General features: G+C 39.8%; 1 long non-coding RNA gene across 1 annotated transcript; it reads right to left on the bottom strand.

The window, feature by feature from the left end:
- Positions 1-2,516: 2,516 nt before the first annotated feature.
- On the bottom strand, positions 2,517-6,987 carry LOC131513719 (uncharacterized). The gene is made up of 2 exons (XR_009262744.1): positions 6,920-6,987; positions 2,517-6,114 (listed from the first exon to the last, which is right to left on the bottom strand). It is a non-coding gene; the product is annotated as an uncharacterized LOC131513719 (long non-coding RNA).
- Positions 6,988-20,614: the final 13,627 nt, after the last annotated feature.

Raw genomic sequence — 20,614 nt, 5'->3', positions numbered from 1 at the left:
GCTCATGGTGATTTTGATGTGCATTCCATGATGATTAGTGATGGTGAGCATCTTTTCATGTGTCTGTTGGCCATCTGTATTTCTTCTTTGGAAAAGGGTCTTTAGACATTTTTAATGCCCATTTTTAATCCACTTATTTAGGGGGCTCTTTTTGGTATTGATTTGTACAATTTCTTTACATATTTTGGATACTAATCCTTTACAGATATATTATTTGCAAATACACTTTCCCATTTAGTGGCTTGCCTTTTTTGTTGTGCTAATGGTTTCCTTTGCACAAAAGCTTTTTATTTTGGTGTAGTCCCAATAGTTTATTTTTGCTTTCGTTTTGCTTTCTTCAGGAGGAATAAATAAATAATATATAAATAAATAAATATATTACTAAGCCAGATGTCCAAGAGATTACTGTCTCTGTTTTCTTTTAAGAGTTTTATGGGTTCCATTCTCACATTTAGGCCTTTAATCCATTTTGAGTTTATTGTAAAATGTGTATAGTGTGAGAAAGTGGTCCGGTTGTATTCTTTTACATGCAATTGTTCAGTTTTCCCAATGCTATCTTTGAAAAGACATTCTTGTCCTTACTGTGTATTTGTGCCTCCTTTGCCATAGGTTAATTGATCATGTAAGTGTGGGTTCATTTCTGGGCTCTCTATCCTTTTCCATTGATTTATATGTCTATTTTTGTGCCAGTACATTCCTGTTTTGGTTACTACAGATTTGTAGTATATCTTGATATCTGGGATTGTATAACTCCAGCTTTATTCTTCTGTCTCAAGATTATTTTTGCTATTTGGACTCTTTTGTCATTCCATGCAAATTTTAGTATTATTTGTTCTAGTTCTGTGAGAAATGCCGTTGGTATTTTGATGGGGATTATGCTGAAACTGCTGATTGCTTTGGGTAGTATAGACATTCTGACAGTACTAATTCTTCCAATCCCTGAGCATGGTATGTTTTTCATTTGTGTTATCTTCAGTGTCTTTCATCAATGTCATAATTTTCAGAGTACAGGTTTTCTCTCTTTGGTTAAATTTATTCCTAGGTATGTATTTTACTTTTTGGTGCAACTTTAATGGGATTGTTAACTTATCTTTCTGCTTTGTTGGTATTAAAAAAAAAAATGCAGCAGAGTTCTGTGTATTAATTTTGTATCCTGTCACTTTACTGAATTAATTTATCAATTCTAATAGTTTTTTGGTAGCATCTTTAGGATTTTCTATAATAGTATTATGTCATCTGCAAGTAGTAACAGTTTTACTTCTTCCTTACCAATATGGATGCTTTGTACTTGTCTGTCTTCTCCAATTGCTATGGCTAGGACTTCCAGTACTATTTTGAATAAAAATGGAGAATGGATCTGTATTTTGTTCCTGATCTTACAGGAAGTGTTTTCAGTTTTTCATCATTGAGTATGAGGTTTCTTGTGGGTTTTCATATATGGCCCTGATTATGTTGAGGTATGTTCCTCTAAATTCACTTTATTGAATGGTTTTAACATGAACGGATGTCCTATTTTTTCAAATATTTTTTCTGCATCTGTAGAAATTGTATAATGTTTATCCTTTCTCTTATTAGTGTCTATTAAATTGATTTGCAAGTGTTGAGTCATCCTGCAACCTTAGAATAAAGCCCACTTGATCTTGGTGAATTATTTTTTTAATGTATTGTTGAATTTCCTTTGTTAATATTTTGTTGAGGATTTTTACATCTATGTTCATCAGGGATATTGGTTTGTAGTTGTTTTTTTTTTGTAGTGTTTTTGTCTGGTTTTGATATTTTGGGTAATGCTAGCCTTGTGGAACAAATCTGGAAGTTTTTCTATCTCTTGCATATTTTGGAATAGTTTGAGAAGTAATAATTCTTCTTTAAATGCTCGGTTGAATTCACCTGTAAAGTCATCTGGTCCTGGACTTTTGTTTGTTGGGAGTTTCTTGATCACTGATTCTATTTCATTACTGGGAATCTGTCAAATCAAATTTTCTATTTCTTCCTGATTCCGTTTTGAAAGATTGTATGTTTCTAGGAATTTATCTACTGCTTCCAGGTTGCCCAATTTGTTGGCATATAATTTTTCATACTATTTTATAATGTTTTTACTTATGTGTGTTGTTATTTCTCCTCCTTGATGTCTCACTTTGAGTCCCCTCTCTCCTACTTGATAACTCTGGCTAAAAGTTTATCAGTTTTATCTTTTCAAAGAACCAGCTCTTGGTTTCATTTGATCTTCTTTTAGACCGTGTTTATTGCTGTTCTCTTCTTTAGTATTAACTTCCTTCTACTAACTTTGGGCTTTTCTGTTTGCTCTTCTTTCTGGTTCCTTTAGGTATGAGGTTAGATTACTTATTAGATATTTTTTTTGTTTCTTGAGGTGGGCCTGTATCACTAAATCTTACTTCTTAGTACTGCTTTTGCTGCATCCCAAAGATTTTGTATCTTTGTGTTTCTATTTTCATTTGTCTTCATGTATTTTTTTATTCCTCTTTGATTTTTTTCACTAAACCATTGGTTGTTTAGTAGTTTGTGTTTTCTATTTTGTTTTTTTTTTCCTTGTAATTGATTTTTAGTCTTACATCATTGTGGTCATAAACCATACTTGATACGATTTCAGTCTTCTTAAAGTTATTGAGACTTGTGGCCTACCATGATCTATCCTGGAAAATAGTCCATGTACACTGAAAAAGAATGTATATTCTGATTTGGGGGGAGATGGAATATTCTGTATTTATTGGTTAGGTCCATCAGGTCTAATGTGCCACTCAAAGTCTGTTTCTTTGTTGATTTTCTGTCAAAATGATCTATTTGTTGATGTACATGGGATGTTAAAGTCTCCTATTATTGTACCACTGTCAATATCTCCCTTTACATCTATTAATATTTGCTTTATGTATTTAGGTGCTCCACTGTTGAGTGCACAGAAGTTTATAATTATTACATTCTCTTGTTGGATTGCTCCCTATTGCACTATTGTTTATTGCTCCCTTTATCCTCACATAATGCCTTTGTCTTTTGGTGCTTTTGTTTTAAAGTGTATTTTTTTCTGATATAAGGATAACTACTCTGGCTTTTTTCCCCCACATTTATTTATATGTAATTTTTTTTTCATCCCTTCAATTTCAGTCTGTAGGTGCTTTAAGTTAAAGTGAATCTCTTACAGGAAGCATATAGATGGGTCTTGTTTTTTCATCTATCCAGTCACCCTTATCTTTTGATTAGAGCATTTAGTCCATTTACGTTTAATATAATCACTGATCCATATTTATTTGTTGCTTTTTTCTTTTTTCTTTCATGTTTTCTGGTTGTTTTTGTAGCTCTTCTTGGTTTCTTTGTTCTTCTCTTGCTCTCTTCCCTTGTGGTTGAATGTCTTTACATAGTGAAATGCTTGCATTACTTTCTCTTTATTTTTTGAATATCAATTGCAGGTTTTTGTTTGTGATTACCACTGGGTTCATATATAACATCTTATGTGTACAGTGGTCTATATTAAGTTGATGATCTCTTAAGTGCACATACAATCTAAGAGTCTATATTTTTACCCCTTTCCATGTTTTGGGTATATGATGTCATATTTTGCATCTTTTTATTATGTGTATCCCTTGACTAACTTTGGTAGATATAATTGCTTTGGCTACTTTTGTGACTTGACCTTCATACTGGCTCTATAAGTGATTAATCTACTTTAACTTTATGTTTGTTTTTACCAGTGAAATTTTCTCCTTTCATAATTTAATTCTAGTTGTCGCCTTTACTTTCCACTTAATTCCCTTTAACATTTCTTGTAAACTGGCTTAATACTGATAAACTCCTTTAACTTTTGTCTGGGAAACTATTTATCTCTCCTTCAATTCTGAATGATAATCTTGCTAGGTTGAGTATTCTTGGTTGTGGGTGGTTGTTTTTTGTTTTTCCTTTCAGCAGTTTCAATATATCATGCCACTTCCTTCTGGTCCACAAAGTTTCTGCTGAAACATTACCTGGTAGCCTTATGGAATTTCTCTTATATATAACTGTTTCCCTTTCTCTTACAGCTTTTAAGATTCTGTCTTTAATTTTTATGATTTTCATTATTATATGATTTGGTGTGTGGACCTCCTTGAATTTATATTGTCGGGAGCCCTCTGCTTCCTAGACCTGGATGTTTATTTCTTCTAAAGATTAGGGAAGTTTCCTGCTATTATTTCTTCAAATAATTTTCTGCTCCCTTCTTTCTCTTTTCTCCTTCAAGGGTCCCTATAATGTGAATGTTATACTTGATGATGTCACAGTGGTTCCTTAACCCATTCTCACTTTTTTAATTATTTTTTGTTTTTGGTGTTCAGCTTGGTTGCTTTCCATTATCTTATCTTCCAGACCACTAATCTGTTATTTTTCATCCTCTAATCTGATTTTTTTTATTCTCTTGATGTATTTTACATTCTACTTACTGTATTCTTTACCTCTGACTCGTTTCTTTTTATATTATCTATCTCTTTTTTGAAATTCTGAGTGTATCTACTCTTTTCTTTAGTCCAGTGAGTATTTTTACAATGGTTACTTCAAACTGTTTATCAGGTATATTTTTTTTATATCTGTTATGCTTAGCTCTTTTTCTCTGATTTTTGCCTTGTTCTTTCATTTGGGACCTATTTTCTGTCTCCTCATTTTGTCTACTTCTCTCTGTTTTTCTCTTTGTATTAGGTAGGTTATCAAAGTCTCCTGGTCTTCAAAGTAGTGGTCTGTTGACAAAGGGGTCCTGTGGTGTCTTGTAGAGCAATCCCCTGGGTCACTAGGACCAGACATCCAAAGGTGTTCTCTATGTGGGCTCTGTGCCCACTACTGTTGTGGCTTAGACACAGTTGCCATGGGCATGGTGGTGGGTGGGTCTGGCCTTCAGCCCAGCTGGCTGCTCTAACCCACCTCATATTCTATGGGCACATTGGCATGGTTTGCTCCTTGTTATAGTGTAAGGCCTGGAGGCAGCCACCATGAGCTCACTGGTGGGTGGGCTGGCATTCAGCCTAGCTGTTTGCACTTAGTCTCTGTGACAGCTGCATGTACCCCACAGGGTAGGACTTTGTCCTTACACAGCCTGCTAAGGCTCTGCTGCAGGAACTGAAGTCATGCCGTGTGGTGTTATCCCATCACCTCCTCAGTACAGGACTTGCTTTGGAGTGATGCTGATTTTAGTTGGGGCTACCTGCTTTGGCAGGATGACTAGCTGGGGTAGGAATTGCTTTGGAGCGATGCCTGCCCCAGTGGCTAGCTTGGGTTGGGACAGTTCTGCAGGGGAATGCCAGAGTGGATCACGCAGTGCCAAAAACTTAGATGGAGGGTGTTAGAATTGGCTCCTGCAAGCAACTGACTAAGCTGGGGGTGATGCAAGATAAATGACACCCACTAGCACTTTTGTTCCCAGAGAAATATGCAGACCCCCCACCCTTCCAGCACATGCCTTAAGATTAGTCGATAAATCTCCTTCACACATATGCCACATATTTTTCAAACTGCTGCTCTATGTTGTATCTCCCACTAAGTTATTTATGATGCTGCCTCTTGAAGGGTGCAGTCTCAGTTTCATATCACCTCCAGCTCTCCTGGAGTTAAGTCCTGCTGATTTCCAAAGTTCCCAAAATTAAGGCCCACTGATTTTCAAAGCCAGTGTTTTCCCAGTGAGGATCCCCACAGCCAGGGGTACTTAATGTGGATTCTCTTCCATGCTTGTGGTGTCCCTCCTGTTTATGGTTCATTGTACTGAGAGTTTGGATCCCAATGGCATCTCCACTCCTCCTACCCTTTTTAATGTGCTCTTTTCTCTATGGAAGATCTGTTGTGCCAGTCTTCAGGTTGTTTTCAGAGTTGTTGCAGAGAATGTAACTGTTGCCTCAGGGTGTCCAGGTGACAAGGTAAGCTCAGCATCCTCCTATTCTGTCATCTTCTCCCTCTCCTGTCAACGTAATTTCTTACTGGTAGTAATTTTAAAAGATAAAGTTGACGATAGAGTTTTAAACATTTTAAAAAATTATATACCATGTCCAAGCCAACCCCCATCACGGCCTCACTGGTTTTCATTCCTCAACGTACTCACAGGAGCAGAAGAGAAAGGTATGGAAGATTTTGATCACTTGGGGCATCCTCACACTGTGAAGTTAAATAAGAAAAAAAAATCCAAACTCTGTAGGAAGTATTAGACTTTTGTAAAAATAAGTGCCTATAAAAGGAACTAGAAAATCTCTTAAACTGCAAAAGAAAAACTAGAAATACAATACAGTGTTAACAGTTACTGAGATTAAGGATGCCTTATCCTCCTCATGAACTTAAAACTTTCTAGAAGGATTTTTTTTAACTGAAGCGACAATCCACGTCCAACAATTAGAAGGGGGTGTTTTTCAAAACTATGGCACATTTATTTACAAAATAGAATGCAGATATTAAAAAAAACTTTTGGAAGATGGCGGTGTAGGAGGACGCTGGGCTCACCGCGCATCCTGCTGATCACTTAGATTCCACCTACACCTCCCTAAATAACCCAGAAAACCGCCAGAAGACCAGCAGAAGGGAGTCTCTGGAGCTAAGTGCAGACAAGTGGCCCACGGAAGAGGGTAGAAAGGGCGGCGAGGTGGTGCACGCCCCACGAACTGGCGGGAGGGAACCGGGGCGGAGGGGCGGCCCAATGGCCAAGCAGAGCCCCCGGGTCTGGCTGGCAAAAGTGGAGGGGCCGGATGGAGTGTTCAGACAGCAAGCGGGACTTGACATCTGGAAGGTTATAAGCTAACAGCTCTGCTTGGAGAACAGGAGGGCTGGAGGACAATGGGAGGGAGAGTCCTTGAGCCCCAGACGACAGAGCTCAGCTTGGCAGGGAACAAAGGCGCTCGCCACCACCATCTCCTTTGCGCATCCCCTAGCCAAAATCCCAAAGGGAACCGGTTCCTGCCAGGGAACTTACTTGCACCGCACAAACACCCAACGCTGTGCTTCTGCGGATCCATCCCTCCGGCTGGCGGCGGGTCTGACTCCCTCTCAGTGCCGCAGGGCCCCTCCCGAAGCGCATCACCAAGGATAAGCGAGCTGGAGCCTGCCCCTCCCACCCCCGTACACCTGGCCAATCCACCCCAGCTAATACGCCAGATCCCCAGCACCACAAGCCTGGCAGTGGGCAAGTAGCCCAGAGGGGCCACGCCACCCCACAGTGAATCAAGCCCCTAGGAGAGGGGAAGAGAAGGTACACACCAGTCTGACTGTGGCCCCACGGTGGGCTGGGGGCAGACATCAGGTCTGAGGCCCCGCCCACCAATGCAAGTTATTCAAGACAGCACAGGGGAAGTACCCTGCAGTTCTATCCAAAATGACGAAACAGAAGAATTCCCCTCAAAAGAATCTCCAGGAAATAACAACAGCTAACGAACTGATCAAAAAGAATTTAAACAATGTAACAGAAAGTGAATTTAGAATAATAGTCATAAAATTAATCGTTGGGCTTGAAAACGGTATACAGGACAGCAGAGAATCTATTGCTACAGCGATCAAGGGACTAAGGAACAGTCTGGAGGAGCTAAAAAAATGCTATAAATGAACTGCAAAATAAAACGGAGACGACCACGGCTCCAATTGAAGAGGCAGAGGAGAGAATAGGTGAACTAGAAGATAAAATTATGGAAAAAGAGGAAGCTGAGAAAAAGATAAAAAAAAAATCCAGGAGTATGAGGGAAAAATTAGAGAACTAAGTGATGCACTAAAGAGAAATTATCTACGCATAATTGGTATTCCAGAGGAGGAAGAGAGAGGAAAGGTGCTGAAGGTGTCCTTGAAGAAATAATCGCTGAGAACTTCCCTGATCTGGGGAAGGAAAAAGGCACTGAAACCCAAGAGGCACAGAGAACTCCCTTCAGACGTAACTTGAATTGATCTTCTGCACGATATATCATAGTGAAACTGGCAAAATACAAGGATAAAGAGAAAATTCTGAAAGCAGCTAGGGATAAACGTGCTCTAACATATAAAGGGAGACCTATAAGACTCGTGACTGATCCCTCTACTGAAACTTGGCAGGCCAGAAAGGAATGGCAGGAGATCTTCCATGTGATGAACAGAAAAAATATGCAGCCAAGAATGCTTTATCCAGCAAATCTGTCATTTAGAATAGAAGGAGGGATAAAGGTCTTCCCAAACAAACAAAAACTGAAGGAATTTGTCACCACTAAACCAGCTCTACAAGAGATCCTAAGGGGGATCCTGTGAGACAAAGTACCAGAGACATTGCTACAAGCATGAAACCTACAGACATCACAATGACTCTAAACCCATATCTTTCTATATAACACTGATTGTAAATGGACTAAATGTGCCAACCAAAAGACATAGGGTATCAGAATGGATAAAAAATACAAGAACCATCTATTTGCTGTCTACAAGAAACTCATTTTAGACCTGAGGACACCTTCAGATTGAAAGTGAGTGGATGGAGAACTATTTATCATTCTACTGGAAGTCAAAAGAAAGCTGGAGTAGCCATACTTATATCAGACAAACTAGACTTTAAATTAAAGGCTATAACAAGAGATGAAGAAGGGCATTATATAATAATTACAGGGTCTATCCATCAAGAAGAACTAACAATTATAAATGTCTATGTGCCGAATACAGGAGCCCCCAAATATATAAAACAATCGCAAACATAAGCAACCTTATTGATAAGAATGTGGTAATTGCAGGGGGCTTTAATACTCCACTTACAGAAATGGATAGATCATCTAGACACACGGTCAATAAAGAAACAAGGTCCCTGAATGATACATTGGATCAGATGGACTTGACAGATATATTTAGTACTCTGCATCCCAGAGCAACAGAATATACTTTCTTCTCGAGTGCTCATGGAACATTCTCCAAGATAGATCACATACTGGGTCACAAAACAGCCCTTCATAAGTATACAAGAATTGAGATCATACCATGCATACTTTCAGACCACAATGCTATCAAGCTTGAAATCAACCACAGGAAAAAGTCTGGAAAACCTCCAAAAGCATGGAGGTTAAAGAACACCCTACTAAAGAATGAATGGGTCAACCAGGCAATTAAAGAAGAAAGTTAAAAAATATATGGAAACAAACAAAAATGAAAATACAACAATCCAAATGCTTTGGGATGCAGCGAAGGCAGTCCTGAGAGGAAAATACATTGCAATCCAGGCCCATCTCAAGAAACAAGAAAAATCCCAAATACAAAATCTAACGGCACACCTAAAGGAAATAGAAGCAGAACAGCAAAGGCAGCCTAAACCCAGCAGAAGAAGAGAAATAATAAAGATCAGAGCAGAAATAAACAATATAGAATCTAAAAAAACTGTAGAGCAGATCGATGAAACCAAGAGTTGGTTTTTTGAAAAAATAAACAAATTTGATAAACCTCTAGCCAGGCTTCTCAAAAAGAAAAGGGAGATGACCCAAATAGATAAAATCATGAATGAAAATGGAATTATTACAACCAATCCCTCAGAGATACAAGCCATCATCAGGGAATACTATGAAAAATTATATGCCAACAAACCGGACAACCTGGAAGAAATGGACAAATTCCTAAACACCCACATGCTTCCAAAACTCAACCAGGAGGAAATAGAAAGCTTGAACAGACCCATAATCAGCAAAGAAATTGAATCAGTTATCGAAAATCTCCCAACAAATAAGAGTCCAGGACCAGAGGGCTTCCCAGGGGAGTTCTACCAGACATTTAAGGCAGAGATAATACCTATCTTTCTCAAGCTATTCCAAAAAATAGAAAGGGAAGGAAAACTTCCAGACTCATTCTATGAAGCCAGTATTACTTTGATTCCCAAACCAGACAGAGACCCAGTAAAAAAAGAGAACTACAGGCCAATATCCCTGATGAATATGGATGCGAAAATTCTCAATAAGATACTAGCAAATCGAATTCAACAGCATATAAAAAGAATTATTCACCATGATCAAGTGGGATTCATTCCTGGGATGCAGGGCTGGTTCAACATTTGTAAATCAAACAACGTGATACATCACATTAATAAAAGAAAAGATAAGAACCATATGATCCTGTCAATCGATGCAGAAAAGGCATTTGACAAAATTCAGCAACCTTTCTTAATAAAAACCCGTGAGAAAGTTGGGATAGAAGGAACATACTTAAACATCAAAAAGCCATTTATGAAAAGCCCACAGCTAACATCATCCTCAACGGGGAAAAACTGAGAGCTTTTTCCCTGAGATCAGGAACACGACAGGGATGTCCACTCTCACCGCTGTTGTTTAACATAGTGTTGGAAGTTCTAGCATCAGCAATCAGACAACAAAAGGAAATCAAAGGCATCAAAATTGGCAAAGATGAAGTTAAGCTTTCACTTTTTGCAGATGACATGATACTATACATGGAAACCCAATAGACTCCACCAAAAGTCTGCTAGAACTGACACATGAATTTAGCAAAGTTGCAGGATACAAAATCAATGTACAGAAATCAGTTGCGTTCTTATACACTAATAATGAAGCAACAGAAAGACAAAGAAACTGATCCCATTCACAATTGCACCAAGAAGCATAAAATACCTAGGGATAAACCTAACCAAAGATGTAAAAGATCTGTATGCTGAAAACTATAGAAAGCTTACGAAGGAAATTGAAGAAGATGTAAAGAAATGGGAAAACATTCCATGCTCATGGATTGGAAGAATAAATATTGTCAAAATGTCAATACTACCCAAAGCTATCTACACATTCAATGCAATCCCAATCAAAATTGTACCAGCATTCTTCTCGAAGCTAGAACAAGCAATCCTAGAATTCATATGAAACCACAAAAGGCCCCGAATAGCCAAAGTAATTTTGAAGAAGAAAACCAAAGCAGGAGGCATCACAATCCCAGACTTTAGCCTCTACTACAAAGCTGTCATCATCAAGACAGCATGGTATTGGCACAAAAACAGACACATAGACCAATGGAATAGAATAGAAACCCCAGAACTAGACCCACAAACATATGGCCAACTCATCTTTGGCAAAGCAGGAAAGAACATCCAATGGAAAAAAGACAGCCTCTTTAACAAATGGTGCTGGGAGAACTGGACAGCAACATGCAGAAGGTTGAAACTAGACCACTTTCTCACACCATTCACAAAAATAAACTCAAACTGGATAAAGGACCTGAATGTGAGACAGGAAACCATCAAAACCCTAGAGGAGAAAGCAGGAAAAGACCTCTCTGACCTCAGCCGTAGCAATCTCTTACTCGACACATCCCCAAAGGCAAGGGAATTAAAAGCAAAAATGAATTACTGGGACCTCATGAAGATAAAAAGCTTCTGCACAGCAAAGGAAACAACCAACAAAACTATAAGGCAACCAACGGAATGGGAAAAGATATTTGCAAATGACATATCGGACAAAGGGCTAGTATCCAAAATCTATAAAGAGCTCACCAAACTCCACACCCGAAAAACAAATAACCCAGTGAAGAAATGGGCAGAAGACATGAATAGACACTTCTCTAAAAAAGACATCCAGATAGCCAGCAGGCACATGAAAAGACGTTCAACGTCGCTCCTCATCAGGGAAATACAAATCAAAACCACACTCAGATATCACCTCACGCCAGTCAGAGTGGCCAAAATGAACAAATCAGGAGACTATAGATGCCGGAGAGGATGTGGAGAAATGGGAACCCTCTTGCACTGTTGGTGGGAATGCAAACTGGTGCAGCCACTCTGGAAAACAGTGTGCAGTTTCCTCAGAAAATTAAAAATAGACCTACCCTATGACCCAGCAGTAGCACTGCTAGGAATTTACCCAAGGGATACAGGAGTACTGATGCATAGAGGCACTTGTACCCCAATGTTTATAGCAGCACTCTCAACAATAGCCAAATTATGGAAAGAGCCTAAATGTCCATCAACTGATGAATGGATAAAAGAAATCGTGGTTTATATACACAATGGAGTACTACGTGGCAATGAGAAAGAATGAAATATGGCCCTTTGTAGCAACGTGGATGGAACTGGAGAGTGTGATGCTAAGTGAAATAAGTCATCCAGAGAAAGACAGATACCGTATGTTTTCACTCTTACGTGGATCCTGAGAAACTTAACAGAAACACATGGGGGAGGGGAAGGAAAAAAAAAAAAAAAGAGGTTAGAGTGGGAGAGAGCCAAAGCATAAGAGACTCTTAAAAACTGAGAACAAACTGAGGGTTGATGGGGGGTGGGTGATGGGCATTGAGGAGGGCACCTTTTGGGATGAGCACTGGGTGTTGTATGGAAACCAATTTGACAGTAAATTTCAAAAATAAATAAAACTTTTAGGAAGTTTATTTAATAACATGGGAAATGCTTATAACATTTCTGAAGGTCCAGATGCAGGGTACAGAATTTCTCTGAAAGACTGCACACAAAGAAGATAATAGTGACTGCCTCCAGGGAATGAAACAAGATTGGTGAAGACAGACCTAGGAGGCAGAATTACTTTTCTCTGCATATCTTTTAACACTGATCAGACTGGCAAAAACAAAAGTCTGGTAACACCAAGTACTGATGACAATGTGGAGAAAGAACTGTTACACATTGCTGGGCAAAGGGGAAATTCCTATATTCATCTGGAGAGCAATCACAGCCAGGCAAGCTGAAAAATCCATTCCTTTATTGAGATCCTGCAGTTCCACTTCCCCCTATGTAGCTTATCACCCCCTGTGTGCAGAGAAATACAAAGGGTGTTCTTGCTGCCTGGCTTAATACCATGGAAACAGTGACAACAACCTAAAGGTCTGTTGTGGACTAAATCATGTGCCCCCAAAATTATGTTGATGTCCTAAATCCCAGTACTTCAGAATGTGACTATATTTGGAAATAGGGTCTTTAAAGAGGTAATTAAAATGAAGTCATTGGGGTGAGCTCTAATCCAATATGGTATCCTTACAAGAAGAAGAGATTAGGACACAGGCACGTACAGAAAGGAGACCGTGTGAAGATGGAAAGAGACGGCCATTGACAAGCCAATAAGAGGGGCGTCAGAAGAAATCAACCCTGCCAACGCCTGATCTCAGACTTCGAGCTTCCAGAACTGTGAGACAATAACTTTCTGTTGTTGAGGCCCCCCAGTCTGCGGTGCTTTTCTGTGGCAGCCTGAGCAGATGAATGCAAAGTCCATCAGTAGAAAATGGATAAGTAAAGCGTTGGTTATGCAGACAGTAGTCCCACTAACCACCAAAAGTGGTAAAAGAAGAGGGTCCCAGCAATATGGAGTCCTGTGAGTAGACAACCCCCAGGAATTTAGTTGAAGCATGTTGATCTTATCCTACCTGAACTCCAGTGGCCAGGAGAGTTTGATCTAGCATCATATCCAAAGGAAAGCCTAGATGGTAGAGGAAAAGGCAATATGGTGCCTTTGGTCATTACAAAGGAGATTTATAAGGCTGATCTCTAAAGACAGAGGACAGAACCCCAAAGCCAGCCTGCATCTCCAGTATGCCCCCTCTAGCTCATTCCAGAGGAATAATCCTGCCAGGGTGAATGGAATTTATTCCTTCGGTCATTTGTTCCACCAGCACTGACTCAAGTACCCCTTTGAGCCCAGTGCCTTGCTAGGTATGAAAATATAAAGATAAACACAGTTTATAGTTGTCAGGTAGCTGGCTGGGGAGAGACAAATGAAGTCAAGTCACTACACAAGGTATTACTGGGGACCTATGAGCAGAGCCCAGAGGTGAGTGAAGATGTCACAGTGAAAACAGCATCTTGCACATTGTATTTTCTCTGCTGGAAAGGCCTGTCTTTTTTGCTTTGGGAAGTGTCTGTTCAAAAAAGACAGGCCTTGAAGGCAGCAGCAAAAAGTACAAGGACAAAAAGTCACAAATGCCCCAGGCTGGCTGGGGCAGGGCTCTAAGTGGGGCAGCTGCATTGCCTGGCATGCGGCATAGGAACCAGGCTGGTCAGGGTAAGAGGGGAAGGAGGTGGGTTTTAAGCTGTAGATAGTAGGAGTTAGACAAATTTTTTCTGAAGAAGCCTGGCCTGATGGGCTGTCCAGGAAGATTCTCTGGCAGTAGTTTGCGGAAGGACTGGAGGGAGAAGGGACTGGTGGCCAGGCAGAAAACCTGTCCCGGCATCTGGGGCTTTTTCAGGCTGGTGCACACAGAGATAGTTGTGACTCAGGACTGCAGCTGGAATCGCTGAAAGGTTATTTTGCCCGTGAAACACAAGACAATAGACAGAGGGCCCAGAATGAATGGATGTGTGTAGCTGGCAATTGCTTAGACCGTGTATATTTTAATGTCAAAAGTGCTTATTCCGTATGAATTTTCTTTGAGAACAAAAGGGCCATTTGATCCTCGGGGCTATGTGGATCCAGAAAGGCATAGAGAAAAGTGCTGTGCTATCCAGAAAAGTGTTCCCCATCTGCCTCCACTGGTTGGGTCAGCAGTTCTGAAAAAACTGAGAGGTTGACATGATGCTGCAGCATGTAGAAACCAGCTGGTACCCAGGTAATGCAGGTGTCCAGGCCACTGGAACACCCAACCACTCACCTGTGCTCCCATTCTCAGGCCTTAGAAGGGCATGCTCATCTGAGAAGGTGTCATTAAGATTTAGGAGGCACATCATAGACCCGTGTGTCCATGAGGTGCACTCTGGCGGGTCAAAGAATTTGTTTCTACCCTCAACTCTCCTACAGAAGAGCTCTGTGATACGTGGGGCCTCCGTTTCCTCAGATGTGAAAATAGGAGATGAAGCCAATTGTTACCAAACATGGCCGCACATCGGAATTACAAGGGGAGTCAGTTAAGACTAATGATTCCGAGGCATAACTCTAGACCAATGGAATCAAGGTATGTGGGGAGGGGAACTCTAGAGACTGTTTATGACCAAATATTTGTTAAGACATCTGTTACCTGCCTATCCCCAAGGTCCCTCACTTTATAAGATATCCTTGTACTTACACATTCAAATTATAGGAAGCATAGCACCACCCCTAACCCTATGGCCAATATTTTGGCCAGAATTCAGGGCAGTTCTCACAGGAGATTTGGGTGACTCCTGGACATACCTGCTCCAATCTCTAGCACTTACTGTATTCTCTATCTCGCTGGGTCTGTTCCTTTCTCTTTTCCAATGCCAGTCAAACTTGAACTGAGCCCACCGTCATTAAGATTAAGAGTGTCTCCAGCCATGGTGGTAAGAGACAAATAGTCTATAACAATTCAGCTGACCAGTCCACCCATGGGGATTTCCCCTTCCCCTCAGGTCCCAAAGTTGTCTCTTGTCACTCTTCTCCTGAGCAGTGTGTACCTAATTCCCCCCAAGTCCTGTCCATTTCCCCCATGAGGCAGTTTGCCCCACACAACCTGCATCAAATGCTGAAAATCTCGGCCAACCTTTGCTTATTTCAAAATGCACTAAAGATTGCGTTAAACAAAAGGTCTTTGAGGAGCACGAGCACTGACAGAAGTTTCAAAACACCTTCTCTTGAACAGAATCAAATGATTTACTTTGACTCTCACCTCATGGGTTTGTTCCTTCCCCTAAGCAGCAGAGAGTAATGGCAAGGTAACCATTACCTTCCATGGATATTAATTCTGCTGCTTCCCTTAGAAGATGGGAATAGTGGCAGATGGCACTTTCTCTTCAACAGCAAATCAGTCTATCTCCCCACTCCTTGCATGTTTACTAACTCCCTAAGTGTCCAATACAGCCATTCTGTATTTGGAAACCACTGGACCAGATGAATGATACAGTTACCTTCAACTTTAAAATTCCTGGTCTCTCTGAAAACAGAAGTGCTTCCGCACTTGTGAGATGGATTTGGGCGATCCACTAACTAGCTGGGCGATCTTGGGCAAGTTACTTCAAGTCTCTGAGCTTTGGCTTCCACATTTGCAGAAAAGAGAATGAGAATACCAAGTTCATGGAACTGTAGGAGGTGACATTAGATGGGACGGGAACCCACAGTACTGCTAGCTTTCATCTTCCTAGCATCTGGTAGGCAAACTTGCAGAAATTTAGGAATCAGATAAAAGCTTAGGTGGGATGAGCTTTCTCTTTGTCAATACATCTTCTCCTAGACCTCATGAGGTCATTTACTGAGTGTGGGACCTTTACCAAATATCCTTCCAGACGGGGACTAGATACCCCACTACTGCTCTGGACAACTGTGAAAGTACAGCCTGCTGCCCTGGGTGGTCACTGCATTAACAAGTACTGATATGCTGCAAGGTCAACATCTAATTTCAGGACAAGGGCAAGCTCGATTACGACAGACAGGACAGGACTCCTGGACATGAGGCTGGAAAACAGCAATGTTGCTGTGCTAGGCGGCCATCAGGCACCATGAAATGATGTGCTCCAAACTTATAGGAAAACAAGGGTGGAAGGCAACCAATCACTGAATAATTGTGGATGCTGGGGTTTTCCTGGACACTCTTACCTGCAGTCTTTTTTACCTGCCATACCTAACAGAGTACCAAGCCCATAGCAGACATACTAATAGTTAAGAAATTAACTGAATGCTAGGACACCTGGGTGGCTCAGTTGATTGAACTTCTGACTTTTGTTTTTGGCTCAGGTCATGATCCCAGAATCATGGGATCGAAACCCATGTCGGGTTCCATGCTCAGGATGGAGCCTACCTAAGATTCTCTCTCTTTCTCCCTCTCCCTCAGCCCCTCTCCCCTGCTCACACTCTCTCTCACTCCCTCGTAAAAAAAAAAGAAAAAGGAAAGAAGTGAATGTGTTCATTAATGGATCAGATAGATGGATGGATGAGGGAGTTTTAGGCTATGTAAACTGCCTGAGTGGTTATTTCACATAACAGACTTTCTGAATCCCCTGAAAACACAAACCTTTATTTCAAAAACTCGTTCTGAAAACCAGAAAATATGTTTCCCAGTGTAAAAGGGACTCCATCAGAACTGTCAAGTGCAATGATGCATTAAACTAATTCATTCGATACTTCATTCATTCAACAAACTTACTAAATCATTACATAGCAGGCATTATGCCAAGTGCTGAAGGCAAAAAGAGAAATAAAATGTAGTACCTTGAAGGGGCTGAGCACTGGTCAATTTTTTTTTTTTTACTTCCTATGTGGTTCTACTCTGCAGCCAGGGTGGACAAATGTTGCCTGGGATGGCTGTCTTCCCAGAGCCTGCACAATAATGGAGGGTGCACCCACACCAGTTCTCAGAGCACCTGCCAACCCCTCTTTCTCCTCCCCATTTCCCAGTCTTCCCAATTTCCATCTTTTTCTCCCTTAAACTGTAAAAATCTCACTGAATTATCTATTGCTTTTTGCAACTATTGAATAATGGTTACCTTAAAGAGAAAAAGAACCCCCCCCCAAAAAAAAACATTTTAGACTTGGCTTTTTGAAAAACAAACTATGAAATGGATTTATTTTTTTATTTTAATTCCAGTGTAGTTAACATACAGTGTTATATCAGTTTCAGGTGTATAGTATAGTGATTCAACAATTCCATACATTACTTAGTGCTCATCATGATCAGTGTCTTTTTTAATTCCTTTCACCTATTTCACCCATCTCTCCACTCACTTCCCATCTGGCAACCATCAGTTTATTCTCTCTAGTGAAGAGTCTGTTCCCTGGGTTATCTCTTTCCTTTGTTCATTTGTTTCTTAAATTCCACATACAAATGAAATCATACAGTATTTGTCTTTCTCTGAGCTATTTCACTTAGCATTATACACTCTAGATCCGTCCATGGTATTGCAAATGGCAAGATTTTACTATTTTTATAGCTGGATAATATTCCATTGTATAAACATACTACATCTTCTTTATCCATTCATCAATTGATGTACACTTGGGCTGCTTCCATAATTTGGTTATTGTAAATAATGCTGCTATAAACATAGGGGAGCATGTATCCCTTTGAATTAGTGTCCCTGTATTCTTTGAGTAAATACCCAGTAATACCATTGCTGGATTGTAAGGTAGTTCTATTTTTAATTTTTCGAAGAACCGCCATACTGTTTTCCACAGTAGCTGTACCAGTTTGCATTCCCACCAACAGTTCATGAGGGTTCCTTTATCTCCATATCCTCATCAACTCTTATTTCCTGTGTTTCATCAGGACTAAAATCTGTCAGATTTTAGCCATTCTGATAGGCGTGAAGTGATATCTTATTGTGGCTTTGATTTGCTTTTCCCTGATGATGAACGATGTTGAGCATATTTTTGTATGTCTGTTAGCTATCTGGAGGTCTTCTTTGGAGAAATGTCCGTTCATGTGTTTTTCCCATTTTAAATTGGATTATTTGCTTTTTGGGTGTTGAGTTGTATCAGTTTTTTATATATGTTGGATATTAACTCTTTGTTGGATATGTCATTTGAAAAGATCTTCCATTCAGTAGGTTGCCTTTTAGTTTTGTTGATTGTTCCCTTTGCTATGCAAAAGATTTTTATTTTGATGTAGTCCCAATAGATTGTTTTTGCATTGGTGGTTCAGTGGTAGAATTCTCGCCTGCCAATAGATTGTTTTTGCTTTTGTTTCTCTTCCCTCAGGAGACATAGCTAGAAAGATGTTGATACAGCCAGCATCAGAGAAATCATTGCCCGTGTTCTCTTCTAGGATTTTTATGGTTTCAGGTCACACACACACACACACACACACACACACACACACACACACAAACCTGGAAGTATCACAATCCCAAATTTCAGGTTATATTACAAAGCTGTAGTAACCAAAACAATATGGTACTGACACAGAAATAGACACACAATGTGTAATGGAACAGAATCAAAAGTCCAGAAATAACCCCACAAATATACGGTCAATTAATCTTTGACAAAGGAGGCAAGAATACGCAATGGGAAGAAACACAGTATCTTCAAGAAATGGTGCTGGGAAAGTGTATAGCAACATGAAATAGAATCAAACCTGACTACTTTCTTACACCATATACAAAAATAAACCTGAATTGCTCGGCAATCAAAAAGAATGAAATCTTCCCATTTGCAACTATGTGGATGGAACTGGAGGGTATTATGCTAAGTGAAATTAGTCAGAGAAAGACAAAAATCATATGACTTCACTCATATGAGGACTTTAAGAGAAAAAACAGATGAACATAAGGGAAGGGAAACAAAAATAATATAAAAACAGAGAGGGGGACAAAACAGAAGAGACTCTTAAATATGGAGAACAAACTGAGGGTTGCTGGAGGGGTTGTGGGAGGGGGGATGGGCTAAATGGGTAAGGGGCACTAAGGAATCTACTCCTGAAATCATTGTTGCACTATATACTAACTAATTTGGATATAAATTTTAAAAAAATAAAATTTTAAAAATACTTAAAATGTATGTCTTTTAAACTGAAAGCTCATTGATCCAAAACTGTTTAATGTATTTTTAGGACAACTTGGATCTGTAAGGCAATAGAAATAGTTCCAACTTTCCATCTAAACTTTGGTCCTAAATTGAAACTTTTTCTATGTATGAATCATTCTCATGGAGAAAATGCTGCTATTCACCCTTCTAGGAGTTGTCTTTTTAGTACAAGAACACCTCAGAGATATTTCAGATTTAGTTCTAGACCACTGCAATAAATACTCTAGTATCTATTGCAAATATTGCAATAAAGTGAGTCAAATGAATTTTTTGGTTTCCCAGTGCATATAAAAGTTACATCTACATTATGCTGTCATCTATTAAGTGTGCAATATCATTATGTCAAAAAAAGGAATGCATACCCCTTAATTAAAAATATTTTATTGCTTAAAAATGCTAACCATCATCTGACATTTCAGCAAGTCTTAATCTTTTTGCTGGTGGAGGGTCTTGCCTCAATGTCTTTGGCTCTGGACCGATCAAGGTGGTGATCTGAGGTAGGTGGTTGTGGCACCTTTGGCTCTGGACCGATCAAGGTGGTTGCTGAGGTAGGAGTGGCTGTGGCAATTTCTTAAAATTAGTCATCAGTTAAGACTGCTACATAGATTGCTTTTTCATGAACAATTTCTCTGTAGCTTGAGATGCTGCCTCATGGCATCTCACCCACAGTAGAACTTCTTTCAAAATCAGGGTCAATCCTCTCAGAACCTGCTGTTACTTAATCAACCAAGTTTATATAATATTCAAAAGCCTTTGGTGTCATTTCAACAATCTTCACAGCATCTTCACCAGTCGTAGATTTCATTTCAAGAAATCAAATTCGTCGCTCCATCCCAAGAAGCCAACTCTCTGTTCATTCAAGTTTTATCATGAGATCGCAGCAAGTTTACCACATCTTCAGGCTCCGCTTCTAACTCTAGTTCTCTTCATGTTTCCACCACATCTGCAGTTACCTCCTCTACAGAAGTCTCAAACCCCTCAAGGTCATCCATGAGGGTTGGGATCAACTGCTTCTGAACTCCTGTTCATACTGATTGTTTTGATCACATCTCATGAATCACAAGGGTTCTTCATGGTGAGTCCTTTCCAGGTGGGTTTTTTTTTTTTTTTAACTGATTAATTTTTTGTTGAAGTATAGGTGGCATAAAATGTTACATTAGTTTTCACAAATGTAACATAGTGGTTCAACAAGTGTATACAGTATACAATGCTCACCACCAGTGTAGCTACCCTCTGTCATCATACAATGTTATTACAATACCATTGACTATATTCCCTGT

Source organism: Neofelis nebulosa, chromosome 6 (genome assembly GCF_028018385.1).
Source record: "Neofelis nebulosa isolate mNeoNeb1 chromosome 6, mNeoNeb1.pri, whole genome shotgun sequence".
In the NCBI taxonomy this organism is placed as follows: domain Eukaryota; kingdom Metazoa; phylum Chordata; class Mammalia; order Carnivora; family Felidae; genus Neofelis; species Neofelis nebulosa.
The sequence above is the reverse complement of the archived record's forward strand: the minus strand, read 5'-3'. Positions and strand labels throughout refer to the sequence as shown.